The sequence below is a fragment of the Mesocricetus auratus genome, unplaced genomic scaffold (assembly GCF_017639785.1).
Source record: "Mesocricetus auratus isolate SY011 unplaced genomic scaffold, BCM_Maur_2.0 Super-Scaffold_100020, whole genome shotgun sequence".
In the NCBI taxonomy this organism is placed as follows: Eukaryota; Metazoa; Chordata; class Mammalia; order Rodentia; family Cricetidae; genus Mesocricetus; species Mesocricetus auratus.
In genome coordinates this window covers 29,374,064-29,391,037 of record NW_024429201.1, presented here as the reverse complement: position 1 = coordinate 29,391,037, position 16,974 = coordinate 29,374,064, and the positions used below count along the sequence as shown (strand labels likewise).

Below are 16,974 nucleotides of genomic sequence, written 5' to 3'. Positions count from 1 at the left end.
AAAAATTGGAATATTTTTCATCCTCGTCTTACACTTTCAGCAACATAAAAATGAAAGACTGCCCCTGTTTTACACTCGTCTTTCAGTTTCTCTACTCCCAGAAATATAATTATGGAGTTTTTGAAATCTCACTAGAAGCCTAGCCAAGGAATGCCTTAACAAGGCTTCTCTTATTGAAATGAAAGCATGTTTCTTCTTTACTATTCCACTTTAGCCACATAGTACAAGATGTGAGACTAGTGTTTCCGTCAGTAATTCCTACCGGTCATTAGCCAGCTTCGAAAAATCAAAGTTAGAAACTCACTTTCTAAGCGACTGTGAGGTATGAAGGCAACTATAATCAATGTAATAATTTTACCCTCCTCATTTACTTTAGAAATCTGTAAGTGTAGATGGCAATCCTTGGGCACACGCTAGTGTGAAGATAGTACACACTGGGAAGGTGAGGAATGACCTATTCTTGCACATATAAATGTTTAACTAGTAGTTTCTTATCATTCTAACAATTATGTAAATAGAAAAACTACTGGAAGGAAAACTTGACAAACCAGCCAACCAAAGGAACAAACAAAAAACCAAGACACATAAAACAAGATGAGTAATGGTAATAATTTGGAAATTATAGATGGCCTTTCATCTTGTTAGAAGGATACTTACTGTAGAACTTAATGTTCTATGTGGTAACATTGCAAACAATTGCCTCCACAATTTATTCTGTGCCACTGTGTTAAAAGAAAAAAAAAACAACATTAGTGAACTGTATTAAGTGAAGAAATATGGAAATGGCCTCTTCATTTACTGTAAAGTTAAACAGCAAGAGAGGAAATATAAAGTGGTAGAAATCCATGAGATAGGAATTTCACAATCATTCTTGCTTATGTATCTCTAGATATGAAACATGTGCATGTATGTGTGTATGCATATATATGCATATACATTTATATACATATACAAAAATATCACATTTATTTATTAGGGGAAGTATATATGTTATCAGATATGTAAAGGTTAGAGATCAACTTAATATCAATTATCTTGTGGGTTCCAGTAATCAAACTCAAATCTGTAGACTTGGTTGAAAGCTTCACCACATGCTGAGTCACAGTAGAATAATATGTGATCTATATCCATCCATAATATACAGGCTATTGCAGAAACATCAGGAGCAGACATTACAAAATTAATTCATCTGTATTCTCATTTATAGGTCACAGACCATGAGGTCCTGAGCTCTGATGAAGCTTTCCACAGCACAAAATGATTACTGTAATTAATAACACTTATGCGTGCCTTGATTTCAAAATATTATTTTGTTCTTTTTAAAACATAGTAAAGGAGGAATTTCTGAGTCACTTAATATTGATTTAATCTCTTTGGCAAATCTGTAAGCAGACAATGAGACAAGATTAAACCTAGCAGGGTTAGATCCAGGTGTTTGAGGGTGACTTAGCACAATACATACAGTGTAAAGGCTGCGTTATTTTGTTTTTGAAATATGTTTTAGTTATACAAATTGTAGATGTTAGAGTTAATATTATAGACTTTGATATAACTAGAGCAGATTAAAACAGTTAATTTACTGTTGATGTTGGGGTGGCTACCTCTCTAAATTCTCTGTTTTGCCTTGTTCATGATGAGTGAGTGCAACCTTAATAAACAGACTTTTGGAAAATATGATTTAATATTTTCATAATTTTTGTACTTTTATTTTAATACAATATTTAACACAACTAGCTCTTCATATCTTTCTAATAGTACAATGAAACATTTAGAGAACAAACCCAGCACCATTTCTTTGTGGCAAAAGACTACATGTAAAGAAAATTTCCTGAAAACATGCATACAAGTGATATTATTCAAACTTAGCAGATTTTGTATGAGTGTAAGTAAACACATATGCATACAAGTAACATTATACAGCTTCTGTGGTTATATATGTGGACATACACACACACATATATGCATACACATACAGACATACAAGTGGCATTATACAGACTGAACATAAAATATATGTGTATGTATACACACATATATATATTTATATAAGTGATATTATATAGAATGAGTAGTTTACATTTAGAAATGTATTATATACATACACATACAACTATATATGTACAAATAACATTACACACACTGGGTTGTATTTAAGAACATATATGTATATACACAGGCACACATACAAACAACAACAATTCAAGAAGAGGCCTTGAATTTGAATTAGAACAAGGAAGGATTCATAGGTGTAGGGAGTTGGAGGGAGGAAAGTGAAGGCAGAGGTAATGTAATCATATTACAATCTCGAAAAATGGAAGTAATAAAAGAAATGTTCTTCTATTTTCAGATTGTAAAAAGTTTTTCTTTTCAAATGCTTTTGATAGATGCTTATCTGGAAAGAAATATCTGCCTTCCACTCAGGGTCACATTTAAATACACCCAATTTATGATTTCTTTTCTATATATCCTATCTGTGGCTTTGGAAATCAGAAAAAATGGATGGAAACGATTTTCCCACGAAGGTTGCCAATATGTGTGCCACGTGGAGGCAGGAAGGGCGCTACGCGGGAGGGACGCAGGGGTTCAGTTCCATAGGTTACTTTACTCTCTGATACACAGTTGAATAAGTGATGTATCGCCGGTTACTTCAGCAAAATTGCCAACAGCTAAAACAGCATCTTCATTCACTCTAAATGTAGCATTGTTCAGATATTAAATTGGTTGGAAAATGTCCATCCTATATACGCCTTTCCAGCTGTAATCTGATTTGTCACAGTGTTAATGTGAGGCTCTTCTATGGGACCCTTATTTTCTTCCACTACAGGAAAAGTCCCTGCCAGACACAGACCCATTTTAAAAGGAGGTTATTTAATTAGTTACTTTTATTTCCAGTGAGGCTGGCAATATACTGTGGGGAATCATTTCATTTTCATTCATTACAGAAGGCATGGTTTATATTTCCCCCTGGCAAAGAGCTTTATCTGACAAGTTGAATGCTTTAGTGACAAAAATATCTGATGATGGATATGGTATTAAGGAGATGCCAAGTGACACACTGCTTTGAATCACTTTCCATAACTGTATGATTAATGGTTGTGCATATGTGTGTATTTGTAATTTTTATTAGTGAGCATTTTGCACGGGAATATGAGCAGTTTTTTTCTCCATTTTTATTTCTCCGAGAAGAGATGGATGGATTTAAACCTGTCTGAACCTGTGGCATATGTTGAAACCATGGGTCCCTAGGTATTTACAGTGAAGTCAATTCCAAAAGTAGATGCATTTTTATGTCAGCTTTCTTTAATTGCAGTAAAACAACACAAATAGTACAATTCACTGAAGGTGTACTGACTGCAATAGGCTTACTAGGTCCCTGCTCAGTATTTTTCCTGGCTTTTTGAACAAGTGTGCAAGTGAGTGACATCCACTCTGATACATAGATTATTAATCCCTTAGTGCACATACTTTGGGAAATATTGATATTACACAGATGTATTATAAACAAGGACACCAGACTCCCACTCCAAGGCATCCTGAATTAATTGGTGTAATATGTGTCCTGCACTGGTACTTCAAAAGAACTTTCCACATTAACCTAATATGCAACAAAACTTAAAACTGGAAATTTTGAAGGTTAAGGAAATTCCCTAAGGTCATATCATTGCTAAGTGGTGCTGCAGGAATTAAACTCAAACCTCTGTGACTCCTGAAGACAAAGTAGCCAATGAAGGAGGATGTACTTCATGCACAACCATCTGCCTAGAGTACATGTTCTTGGAACTGAATTCCCCCTCATGCTCTCAGCCAGAATTGCAGTGAAGGGCAGTTGGCAACAGAACATTTGCCAAAACTCAATGAGGCACTTTAAATACTTATCAATTATTATAATTAAATTATATTTACTTTGGTTTTCTTTTCCTAAAATACTCTATGATCTAGTTATGTACTGTAAAATCTCCAAAAATCAAAATGAGCATTTCCATTTTATTTTTTTCTTTGCAGTTGTGGTTTAACTGAAAGGATAAATTTCTCTCCCTCTCTCTCTCTCTCTCTCTCTCTCTCTCTCTCTCTCTCTCTCTCTCTCTCTCTTTCTTTTTCTTCATTTTCTTTGGGACATGGTCTCACTATGAAGCCCTGACTGTGTTGGAACTGAGCTAATGATATATTTTCTTCCTCGAATACCGCTTGTGCCTTATTTCTCCTTTGCTCTGTATACTTAATGATGTTAATCTTTTTATATTGTAAATAGTGACTGTGTCTTTTGATGACTGAGCTAGATGACTGTTTAAAAATTTAGGCATTTTACTTAAAACAGAAGACTTTCAAAGAAAAGAAAGTCACTTTTCCCTCTGTTCAGGATTTTCCAGAGGTGAACATGATGCTTATTGCATTTTGGATTAATTATGATATGTTTGCATCTTGAGGGCCTTACTGGATTCCTGGTTGCTAGCTGGACTTTGCAAGATGCAAGCTTCTAGAGAAGAGCATCTTTTCTGTAATTCCACAATGAAAGAGACATAGATTTCTTTCCTTTGAGGCATTTAAACAAGGTATGGCTTATGCCTATAATTTCAGAGGCTGAGGTCACAGGATCTGAATTTGAAAGATGGACTGAGTAAAAATAGAAGATATTTCTCAAAAACAAACAAAAATGCAAACAGAACAAAAGAGAGTACATGTGTTTTATTATAATTATAAAATTTTTAAATTAATAATATATATGCCCATAAAAGCATATTTATCTGTTTATTAATTATATAGCAATATTGTATTATGCTGCATTGTAAAGAAAGTAGCTATTTTATTACATATGGACATTTTGTTGGATATATCTAATGCCAAATTTCATTTGAGCAGCTGAGAATTTAAATCTGTATTTAAGATCTGAAATGTGTGCCTGTTCAAAAAGTACTAAACCTGGACTCTGCCTAATATCTGGTCTTCTTTATTATTACAAATAAAAAACTGGAAAAGAAGCAGAAGTCAGAATTCCTATTTCACCAGTCCCTTCTGAGTTCATCACGCTGTAAAACAACTCTGGATGAGTCTGCTGAGTGAATGAGAGTGTGTAAGAAGCTAGTCTCACCTTTAAAAATTCATAATAAAAGTACTCTATTAAATTCCCCTAGAATATTCTTCTCATAAAACCAGTAAAGCGTTCTCTGTTTTAGTAGCTTTACATTTATTATGATCAAAATTCCTCATTGAATTATCCCCTTCAGAACTACAGAAGCCATTGTAAATTCAATATGTAAAACCTATCAGTACTGTCTTCTGTGGGGATGCTCAATTTGTAGAAGGATAATGTGAAAATTTCATGTTCTGTCTTAGCTGCATGGTGTAAAACCTGGATATACCTGTATGTATGTATGCATGCATGCATGTATTTATGTATGTGGGCATGCATGTATATTTATGAGAATAGTATAATTAAGATACAGAAATGGTACAATTAAGAGAGAGAGATAGTACAATGAAGGCTCTAAATTGCAGAACCTACATTTGCAAGAAGCTTGTGGTTTCCAACCTTCATTTGCCTCCCTTGAAGAGGCCTTTGGTGGAATTTCCAATAGTGAAGACAAAATAGCCTTAGTTCTTTGTAGCTAATTGAACCAGCCCCAATAATTCTCTGAAGTGCATAGATAATAGTCACTGTTCTCACAAATGTATCAAACATTCCTTTACATTTTAGGGTAGGATACAGGATATAGATGTTTCTGGAATACAAAATAACCAATCGTAATCTTCACATTTTCAGATCATTGTGTGTTCAAAATTCACCCCATTTTTCCACAGTCCAGTCTGAAAGTACATTGTGCTGTCTTTCACAGCTTGCTTGACCTCTTTGTATTTCATCTGACCTCCAGAATATTGAGACATCACATGTGACCCAAGATAACATCTATTGTGAAGAAAAGTATAAAAATACTGTACAGGATAAATAGAGCTGGTAATTAGATCTGGGACTATTATTAATTCAGAAACAAAAAATTGCTGTGTGGTTTGCAAATAATATTGTTTTATAAGAAAGTTTCAGAGGAAATACTTTGTAGCACTTGTCCTAATATGCATCTGTGTAATCGGCAGTTTCTCTTCCACCTACCAGTTCTGGAGTAACCAATCCAAGGCTTAATTTTACTTATAAATGCTTGGCTGATGACTCAAGATCATTATGAGCTGGTTCTAGCATTTGAATCAACCCATTTCTTTTTCTGTAAGCATTGCCACATGGCTGTGGTGTCACAAGTAAGCTGGCATGTTTTTCCTTGGGCGACTGGATGGTGTCTCCTGTGACTCCACCCTTCTTCTCCTATGTCTCTGCTTGGATTTTCCATATGGCTCTATCTTGCCTTGCCACAAGTCAAAACAGCTTTATTTATCAACCAGTGAGAGCAACACATACTTACAGTGTATAGAAAGACATTGCACATCACATATGATAAAATTAATTTAAAAGATATAAATAAATTAAAAGTGTGAACATTTATCTTCACCATAGGTTGAACATCCAGAATTCATGCTGTCCAACAACTAAGTCTCTTTTAGCATTTTATTTTGTCCCTATATCCACGATTGATTCTATATTGTGCAGAAGTATGTTTCACAAGTAAGTAATTATATATATATATATATATATATATATATATATATATGTGTGTGTGTGTGTGTGTGTGTGTGTGTGTGTGTTTTCTTTATTGCAGGATTTTGACTATTCTGATTCTTGTTTAGCCTCGCCATGCTGTTTCCTTCATAACTGGAGAAAGATATGTAGTGTACTCTGAATGGAACCCTCAGGACAAGATACTGAAACCTTGCCTAGTTGCAAACTTGCTGTGAGCATCTGGAAAAACCATGCAGCACTTCTGTTTAAAAAATGCATCATAAGCAAACTAAAGCTCAGTCTACATTGTCTTGGCACAGCACACTTTCCTGTAGTGGGATAATTACTTTTAGATTGTGAAAAGTTTTCTTTAAATTATCATGGTAAGAATATTGTCCTTTGAATACTAGGGAACAAGAACTGTTCTACTAAAGTAACACCGAGCATACCTCATAAAAACACATGCAATTTAGCTTTGGAGAATATAAAAGGATAATTTCCTGCTATAATTTGATTTATTTATAGGCTTAACGTTTTCCTGAGTTAGACCAATGAGTAAAAACTACTAATATATCATAATTGACTGGAGATAACGCAGATGAGAAAAGGATAGCCCCACTTTACAGGGATATAATACCATGCCATTTTCATTTAAAATTTGATATTTACCTCCAACAGCTGGTTCTTATATGTCCTCATGCTGCAAAATACAAGAGAATAATATTTAAAGCTTTCCTACCACTCAATACTTGGAGTGATAATATCTGTATTCAAAATATCATTCAATTTCCAAAAACAAAGCAACAAACAGAGTGTTATAGTTCCAAATTCTATGGTTATTTTACTTTAGCACTCAAAACTGAGACTGCAAATTTGTAAGACATAGTGCTGTATTGGAATCATATATCATGGGCAGGAAAGTCTTCTACCATTGAAAAAACATATATATATATATATATATATATATATATATATATATATCAGAAAATTTCCTGCCATTTTCAATATGTGAAAACAGTAAAGAACACTCTTATTGGAATTGGAGGAATATCTCCTAATGCCCCATATCATAGGACCATAACATTCATGATTATGAAAATAATAGCATGTATCTTAACTGAGCAATCCATCTGATACAAAGAAATTTAAATTTTTATGTGTAGTTCCTATAAGCATACTTTTTAAAGATGTTTTCATGGCTGAACTTACGAGTTGCTTAAGTGTGTCTCTGTGGTTTATACACTTATGCAGAGAAGTTCTTGGTCGTGGAGGGAAGCAAAGGTTACACAATGGACGTTTCACCTTAGTGTCCTTTAGGGTGACTGCTCTGAGCGTTTTCAAGGAGACAACTAGGAATGCTCCACAGGAACTGACGAACACTGGGTATAAGAAAGGTTTCTTTTATCTACCCATCTTCACATGCCCACTCCATATACTGGGAGATCCTCTGCGCACCCTGCATCCGATCAAAGTGTTCATTACTTTCCCTGAGGTCAGTCCGGCTAACGTCCTGTCTTCCCTCCACCTCTTGCCCTATTTCTGCTGGCAAGCCTCCCTAAAACCTGGAAAATGATACCCTAGAGAGACATCAGATCAAAGGTTCAGGGAATTAAGTGTTAAGTGTCATCAGAAACTCCATGCTCATAGCTGCTTTTAGCCCTCTGGCTGCAGCAGAAGAGACACAGACTCGATGCCTTTTTACCGATTTAAGGCCAGGTCTCAAGACAAGTCAAGGAAAACAAACACCAGGAATGAATAAAAGCTGTGGTACAAGTTGCACAGCGGGAAGCTTCCATTTGAATCAGCATTAATTTCTGCAGACCTGGAGGTCAGCAGTAATCGCTATGCCGGTCCTCCGCTCAGCACAATCAGCATGTCATGCTAAGCAGAGCAGAGGACTCCCTGGTACCAGAAGATGAGATGCTCGCTCGGAGGAAGAGGGGACTGGAGATGTTTAAAAAGGATTTGTTTCTTACACGACTTTAATTTGAAATCCTTTCATTCTAAAGATGTCTGAATATTGAGATACAGCGAATGAAAGCGGTACATCCCTGTTACAATTCAGTCATGCATCCCACTTGTTTGAAAGGCTTAATCAGCACACTGAGAAGCAAGATGTGAGACGTCTTGAATGCACACGGCTTGTCAGCCGCAAGATCAATAAAATGTAGATGCAATTCTTTTCCACACTCCAGAGAACGAGTTTGCAGAGTGAGAAGGACTTCACTCTGCAGCTATTTTCCTGGTATTTGGACAGCACTCTGGAGAGGACACTTGAGGCTTGGCTCCAGCTGGCCCAGCTGCTCATGTTCCAACCTGCCAGGTGACATCATTCTGTTGCTCAGTGTTAATCTGAACACAGGCCTCGGGGTCAGCAGACATTTCTAGTTCGCTCAGACAACCAGGAGTGTAGTTCTTCTAAGTGGCTAAGTAAATGCTGCCCCAAAGCCTGTAGTCTTCACCGTTGAATGGGCTCATTAATTTAAGCACATTGTCTTATCTGACAAAGGCAAGCACAGGACAAGGTTGTGTAAACAGAACTTCACCGCCAGCAAATACAGAATAGTGCTTACACAGCTATAGTCTACATTAGCTGCAAAATTCAGGGCTCATAACACTGCCACTGCACCTATTATAGAGGTGCTGATAGGGAATTCCAGAAACCCTTGGTAATGCTCTGTGGTAGCCTATTGAAAGACTTGCTCCAGTTATGTGTCTCACTGAAGCTCTCCTCTTCAGTGAAGATATCAAGTAGTTTTAGAGAAGTCCTCTAAACTCTTTAGAAAATATAAATGAAAATGACTTAATTTCAAATGAGTTACAATCTCTGCAATGATTCCTAGCATTTGTACTGGTTACTTAACTTTGGTCTTTACTTTTCGAAGTCAGTATGTTATATTTAAAATGCCATGAGTTACAATCACTGCTTGTAAAGTCTCACTCCCTCCTGTTGATGAAATAGACATTCAAACAAAATAAATGGGTGGTTTCTGAAGATCAGGGACATGCTTAAGTGTCAAGGCAGGTTTTCCCCTTCAATGGTGTCCTTGCAGCCTGGGTCATGAAAGAGTGGACAGTTGGGGTTATTGGGGTGAGCAGATGAGACAAAATGGGTTCTACAGTGTTCAATTCAGTAGCAATAATGAGCTGTGATAAATTTCACTAGAGGAATTAGGCTTAATGACTTCAGATGTTAAAGGCAACAGGTGTTCCTATCAATTAAGACAGCACTAACTTTGGTAATCTTTGAGAGTCAGATATTCTGTTTCCCTCCTCCACCCTATAGCAAATCATTACTAGCTCTACCAAATTTTTCTTTTGAGAGCTTCTTAACACTTCCCCTTTTCTAACCTTCTTAGATATCCATTCTTTTCTTCACTGGGAAAATTACTATTTGTTTTTTGCTATGATTCTGTCCTCTATAATAAATGTATCCTTAAAGTATAGTGAAATGGTCTAAGTTAAATGAAAATATAGCCACAATTAGAATATTTCAAAACACTATCACAGATATAAGCAAGCTTTTCATAAGAATTTTGTACCGTATCTCTGTTTTGTCCCACCAGTTCAAAACCCCTCCTGCAAATCTGTGCTGGTCTAGTGACGCTAAACTCCTACTCCCTCATCATGTCAATCTATCTGTGTCCTTCCCTCCACCTCTGTTAACTCCTATCATTTTCCAGAATTCCTTCAGCAAATTCCAGATTGGGTTATGATTCCCTCTCCCAACAATTCTGTACATTCAGCACAACTCCATTGTACATAACATAAAATGTTATTTTTAATCTCTTCTGTAGAACCAAGCCCTCAAAGTCCATCATGGCTGTAAAGACACCATAGTAGCTTGCATTTAGAGTAATCTTTCAGAAAGTCCACCTCTGATCATGTAACCCACTGAAAAAGGGATTCATAACTCTTATTTTTTTCTTCGTAGTACTTGCCAGCTTATCGTCTTTTCTCATCATTTATTTATTTGTAGTACATGTATGCACAAAAATATTAATTTATGAGAACAAAGTTATTATATGTTTTGTTCTTTCCCATGTATGCATGCTACTTAGAAATGTACCTAGCATGTAATGGACTTTAAATGAATATGGATGTTGAAAATATAATCCAATAAATAGAGGATAGATGGGTATTAGACAGATAAACTATAGTAAGTCAAGTTAATTAGTCAAGCTTGATTGTTCTATGATAAATCTTCAGGTTTCTATAGAGGAACAGAACTGATAGAATGACAGAATGAATGAATGGATATATATATATGTATATATATATATATATATATATATATCATCTGAAATAGTAACAGCAACTGTGTCACACTTCACATGCTGAGGATACATAAGGCTGGGTGCCTTAGCTGCCCCAAACCTGTGTTGAAAGTATAGAGATTCCTGGAGAAGTGCTGGTTCTTTGTTGTCAATAGAAACATGGAATTCTCTCTCTCTCTCTCTCTCTCTCTCTCTGTGTGTGTGTGTGTGTGTGTGTGTGTGTGTGTGTGTGTGTGTGGCTTAGAGAGGGAATCTGTATCAGCATCAGTGGCATCAAGGTAAATCAATTTGGCAGCAAGAGGAAAGACCAAGTGAGCAAAGGGCGAATGATCCTCTTTCTGTCTCCCTTTGTAACATGGATGCCCCCAGAATGGGCTAACTACATGTGGAGGGGATCTTTGTGCATCAATTAAGACAATCAGAACAGTTCCCCAAATGAGGGTCTCTATTCAGGGGATTCTAATTTGTGGGACATTGATATTGTAACCAACCATCACAGCTGTTCCTATTAAGGAAGCTGTGTTCAGGCCACAGACAGTCTCAGTTAACATTTTGGAGTCTTAGCGGATGCCAGCACATCACCGTCTCAGGTGGTCACCCTCTATTTCTGTACCTCATTCTTTTCTCACCTTTGCTGTCATTCTCTTCCACTCACAGTTCCAATTCATTCCAGCTTGTGAGCAACTTCATATTCAGAAGAACCTAGAAATACTCTTCATCTTCCTGTGTATACTCTTCGCAGGGACAGAGATTTCCCCCAAATAAAGCAATAGCTGAAAATATACATTAAGTCTCTGAAGAGACATTCTACATTCCACATCCACTTTTATAGGAGTAACTTCTATTTCCATGACCTCAGTAATAAAACAGTGTGATACCTTATTTATTTCTTTAAAGTATTACACTGAAAAGAATGTGTGAATACTTAGGGGGATGGGATTTTCAAACACATAGCTCTCATTCTATGAGAGAATTAACAACTATTAATGAATATTTCTTCTCTCATTTACTAATAATAATGGAAATGCATCCCCAGAATTTATTTATTTTATGTGTCTTGCCATGAATTGCTTAAGGTCACTTTATATTAGGTCTATAGACATTTTTATTTTGAATTGTTAACATCTTCCTTTATTATGAAACTGTTGTATTTAACAGGACAGTGGGGAAGAATATAGCACAGGCTAAAGAAAATTAGAGTCTAAACCTTTTCTGATGATGACATCCATTGTTTGTGATACCCATGATTAGTGAAGGAAGCTGCTATTGTAACAATGTGTCCATGAAGGATAAACGAAAGGTTAGAATTTACTCATCCTACTTACCAAACCATGCTTCATTAGCTATGTTCATCACTTATTGATTGAGTGTTTACAGTGTTTAAGGCATTTCGAATCTAAAGTTGTAGCAGTGAAATAGAATTGGTGCTGCTTAAAAAGGGGGAGAGGAACCTAAAAGGCCTGAATATGAATCATTTCCACTGGGGTTCAGTTAAAGGAAATTTCAAGTGACCTTATATAGTCATGCTTTTTATTTGCAAATAAAAAGAAATCACACTTACTTTTAGTGCCTTCGCAACTGAGTGAATTGAGTGTTATCAAAAAATAAAATGGGGGTTAGAGAGATGGCTCAGAAGTTAAGAACACACGTTGGATGGGGCAGTGGTGGCACACGCCCTTAATCCCAATATCATTGGGAGGCAGAGGAAGGTAGATGTCTGTGAGGCCAGCTTGTGCTATAGAGCAAGTTCTAGGAGAGCCAGGGCTACACAAAGAAACCCTCTCAATAAAACAAAAAGAAAGAAAGAAAGAAAGAAAGAAAGAAAGAAAGAAAGAAAGAAAGAAAGAATGAAGAGCTCAGGATGTTAAAGAGTCTATTCCTAGCACCTAAATGGTAGCTCAAAACCATCTGTAGCTCCAGTTGCCTGAGACTTGATGCCCACTTCTCACTTCTGCAGGCAGCTGGCACAAGGCACACAGGATCCACAGACAAACACACAGTCAAAATAGCATACACGTAAAATGAACTATAGTTTTAAAAATTAAAGAAAACAGAATTGAGGATAATTAGCATGTAGGATATAGGATTTTACATTTGAATTCAGGCTTCAATGAGGAATCTCTTACAACTGAGTTTATGGTGCTTGACTTGTCTGCCATATCTAAGTGAAATAGCAGGTATGTAAATGTTGTAAAAGATTGCTTGAAGAAAACCTGTGACATGGAGTGGAGGAGTGGTAAAAGCAATGCCTGTAAACTTAACAAATGAATGGCTTTGTGTGACTAATTAGAGCTTGGCATAGGTCTTATAGTACACAAATTGTAAAAATAATGTAGTCTGTATCACTCAGCTAACAAAAATGTAGTTGAAATCACCATGGGCTCTGCCAGCTTTACCAGGAGACCCATCACTTCCATGTCCTAGGTGTCCCAGCAGCGTTTTTTTCTGCAGCTGCTGGCTGCAGATTATTTCCAGTGTAAAAAAGGAATATTTTTCATGTTCTATTTGATCATAGGAGACAGGTTCACATACAGCCCAGGATGACCTGGAATTCACTTTGCAGCTTGATAAAAAAAAATCCTTGAACTTTTGATCCTTCTTTCTCTACTCTCCTGTTCTTGGTTCATGTGAATGCATCACCACATGGTGCTGTTTATGAGGGAACTGGAATGAGACTCCAGCTTTCTTCATGGTACATCAGCACGACTGTTCTATATTCTATATTCTCAGTCCCAGAAGGCTTTCTTGCTACCATAACATCATCTCTTCCACTGCTTTGTTGATGCAAGCCAGGTGATATTTAGAGCTGTATGCACATATAATTTCACAGATATATTTCAGGATGGCCCTATTGTCCATGAGCTTGCTTACAGTTACAATAAAAAGAAACTATTAAGGCATTTGAACAGAAATTTCCCTTCAATTTTGCAGTCTTTCATCATCCAAAACTGGGAAAAGTATTTCCTCCACATATGTTAATTCCTAGTAGAGACTGGACTGACTAATGGTGATTAACACAGTGCTCATGAATAATCAGAACCTGTGTTTTATGAAGCTTAGATGAGAATTTCATACAATGAGGAGAATTTCTTTGAGGTACTGTGGCACACATGTAAAAATACCTCACAGCTTGTGTGCTAAAAACTGTGGAATCTACCCTTAACTTATACTAATTGAACTCCTTCATACAGTTAACTACAAATTAAGCCAGAAAAGAGCAACACGTAAACATCATTCATTTTTATTCAGCTTATGATAATGCTAAAGTTCGTAGACAATATTTACTAGTGTGTTCCCTAATACAGAGAAATGGGTAGTATAAGGATAACAACTATAAGGATCTACTGAACAGTGTAGTCGAAAAACTATTCTCTTTTCAAAGGGCTGAAAACAACATCCTATATAGTATAAGGTATTTAGGTGTGCATTCCTAAATACCGTTCAATTCTTGCTAAAGCAGCCATGCAGCTTAATTGATCAAGCTAGGTTCTGCAGGACTATCAATCTATTCAGTGGTCTACAATAGTTTACTGTCAATAGCCTTTCTGCTTTCAGCTTCTCTGTATCAAAAATTACACAAAGAGCAGATAAAGGTCCTCAAAATTCTTTTAATGGTGATATTCTTTTTAAATTACATTTTATTTTTGAGATATGATGTTTTTACATCATTCCCCTTTTTCCACCAACCAAACACTCCCATATAACCCTCCTTTTTCTCTTCCAAATAGGTAGCCTGTATTTTCATTAATTACTGTTACATATACAAATGTTTGTATATGTGTACATTCCTGAAAATCTACAACCCAGGAGTTCTCAACCTTGCACAAATAACTATAGCCACCTAATGGTGATATTAGTACAAAAGCCAGGCTTCTGCACTTTTATAATCCAATCAAGAGTAAGTAAATCATGAAAGTTTCATAGCCTTTTATGAATTCTGTAAAACTATCGAGGCTTAAAATATGAAAGAAAACAATAGTCTAAAGAATCATCATTTGAGTTTTCCAATGTTAAGTGTCTAAGTATATGAGAATTAGTTTATTATGCAGTTCCTCAAACTGCAATTTTAAATATAAATGATTTCATAATGAGATGTAGAGTTCTTTAATAAAGTGATAAACAGGTCAAATGCACATTTAAAAAGAGCACATTATCCAGATATAACAATTCAAAATAATGTCTTTGTTAATTGCAAAGAATCCATTTTACTATGCTAACCTCAAGTGTCCTAAAAGAATCTGATGAAATAATTACTTATCCATATTTCCATTTTTAAAGTTTAAAAGCCATTCAAGGGTTGGTAATTTTCAAAGAGCTATTTAATCGACTGATCACATATTAGAAGACAGAAACATGTTATGTCAATGAAAACAGTAACCAATAAGAAACAAAATGATTAAGCTAATTAAATATAATTAATAAAGTAATTAAATTAATTAAAACCTAAAGTAACTTGGTAGTAATCACCAATCATAATGATTTATATGCATTGACATTTAATAAGGGCAATGATCTCTATTCACCGGTTCAGGAATTCACATAACATGTTGTAATAGATATCATAATAGAATTATTGATTAGCCAAATCTGTATCATAAAAATTCAACATATGTAATATTAATGAAATTTTAAAATCAGGTACTAGCTTTTACTATATTATATTACTAGTATTGAACCTTTAAAACTAAATTAAAATAAATGAAGTTTTATGAACTGCATAATGTATATTTGTAACATAACTGTATATATGACTTAGCCTTCACTGCTCTTTTTAAGAAATAAACATAATTTATATAGAAGAACACATGATTTTAATCTATTCTTTAATCTTAGCAACTTAAGTGTTTTATTAAGAATGTTAGCTGAACTCCTGGAATCCAGTCATAGAGAGGCAGGAGTGATAAATTGAACAAAGGGTTAGAGGCCATGATGGGGAAATCCACAGATACAGCTGACCCAAGCAAGTGAGCACAGACTCTGGACTGTCAGCTGGGGAACCTACATAAGATCAAACCAGGCCCTCTGAATGTGGGTGACAGTTGGATGGCTTGGGAAGGACCACTAGCAGGGGAATCAGTATTTATCCCTAGCGCATAAACTGATTTATTGGAAAGATATCTTGCCCAGCCTAGATACAGGGGGCAAGAGCTGTTGTCCTGCCTCAAGTGATGTGACAGACTTTGTTGATTCCCCATGGGAGGTCTCATCCTCTCTGAACAGTGGATGGAGGCCTGAGGTGGGAGAAAGTTTGGGGTAGTAGAAGGACAGGAGGGAAAGGGAACTGGGATTGGTATGTAAAATAAGATTGTTTTAAAAATAAAAAACAATAAAAAAGAATATTTTAAGTTGTGGTTACACATTGGTAAAAAATTGATAGGTGCTTAAATTTTAAATTCAAAACCTAAACATGAAGAATTGTAAATTTTCAGTAAAATATTTAAGGTAACATTTTAAGTTCATTGCATACTGTAAGTATGAAAATGTCAAACATTCTGATTCATAGTTATGTGTTCTTTTAATAAAAATAATTGAAATATACTGTTTCTGTAATTTAGATGCCATAGGTAACTACTATACTATAAATTTCAACAAATTATATATTGATACTTTATGAAGCATAACTGATTTAAAATAAAATTGAAGTTTGAAAGTTTATAGGAGTGAAAAACACTAACATCACAATACTTTCGACTAAAAATTCATACTTATTGTTATGGGAAGCTTACCAACTCATATTTCTTAAGGATTAAAGGCTCCTGAGTATTACTAATTTCTGTCAATATGAAATGTGAAATAGGATTTAATTCTGAACAAAATATCTGACTTTAAAAAGAAGTGGCTTTTGCTGATATTGCTGTTTTCCTGTGGCAACTGCAATGAAGAAGGGAAACAAAAAAAAAAAAAAAACCGTTTATTAGGGAGGGCGGTGAGAGGGTAGGGAAGCCGGTGTTGGCAGACCAGGACAGGAAGTGAAGGGAGGAACGAGTGGGTGGGGCGGGTGGGTGGCACTTCCACAAAAGGGAAAGCTTGCACATGCATACAGAGTCCTTATGCAACCATGCAATGCATGATACAGCCACACAAAGCGTGATGTAG

At 35.7% G+C, this 16,974-nt stretch overlaps 1 protein-coding gene across 2 annotated transcripts in view; it reads left to right on the top strand.

Annotated features, from left to right (window-relative positions):
• Edil3 (EGF like repeats and discoidin domains 3) overlaps positions 1-16,974 on the top strand; it is a 476,202-nt gene that overhangs the window by 304,542 nt on the left and 154,686 nt on the right. The gene's annotated exons all lie outside the window — the stretch shown is intronic.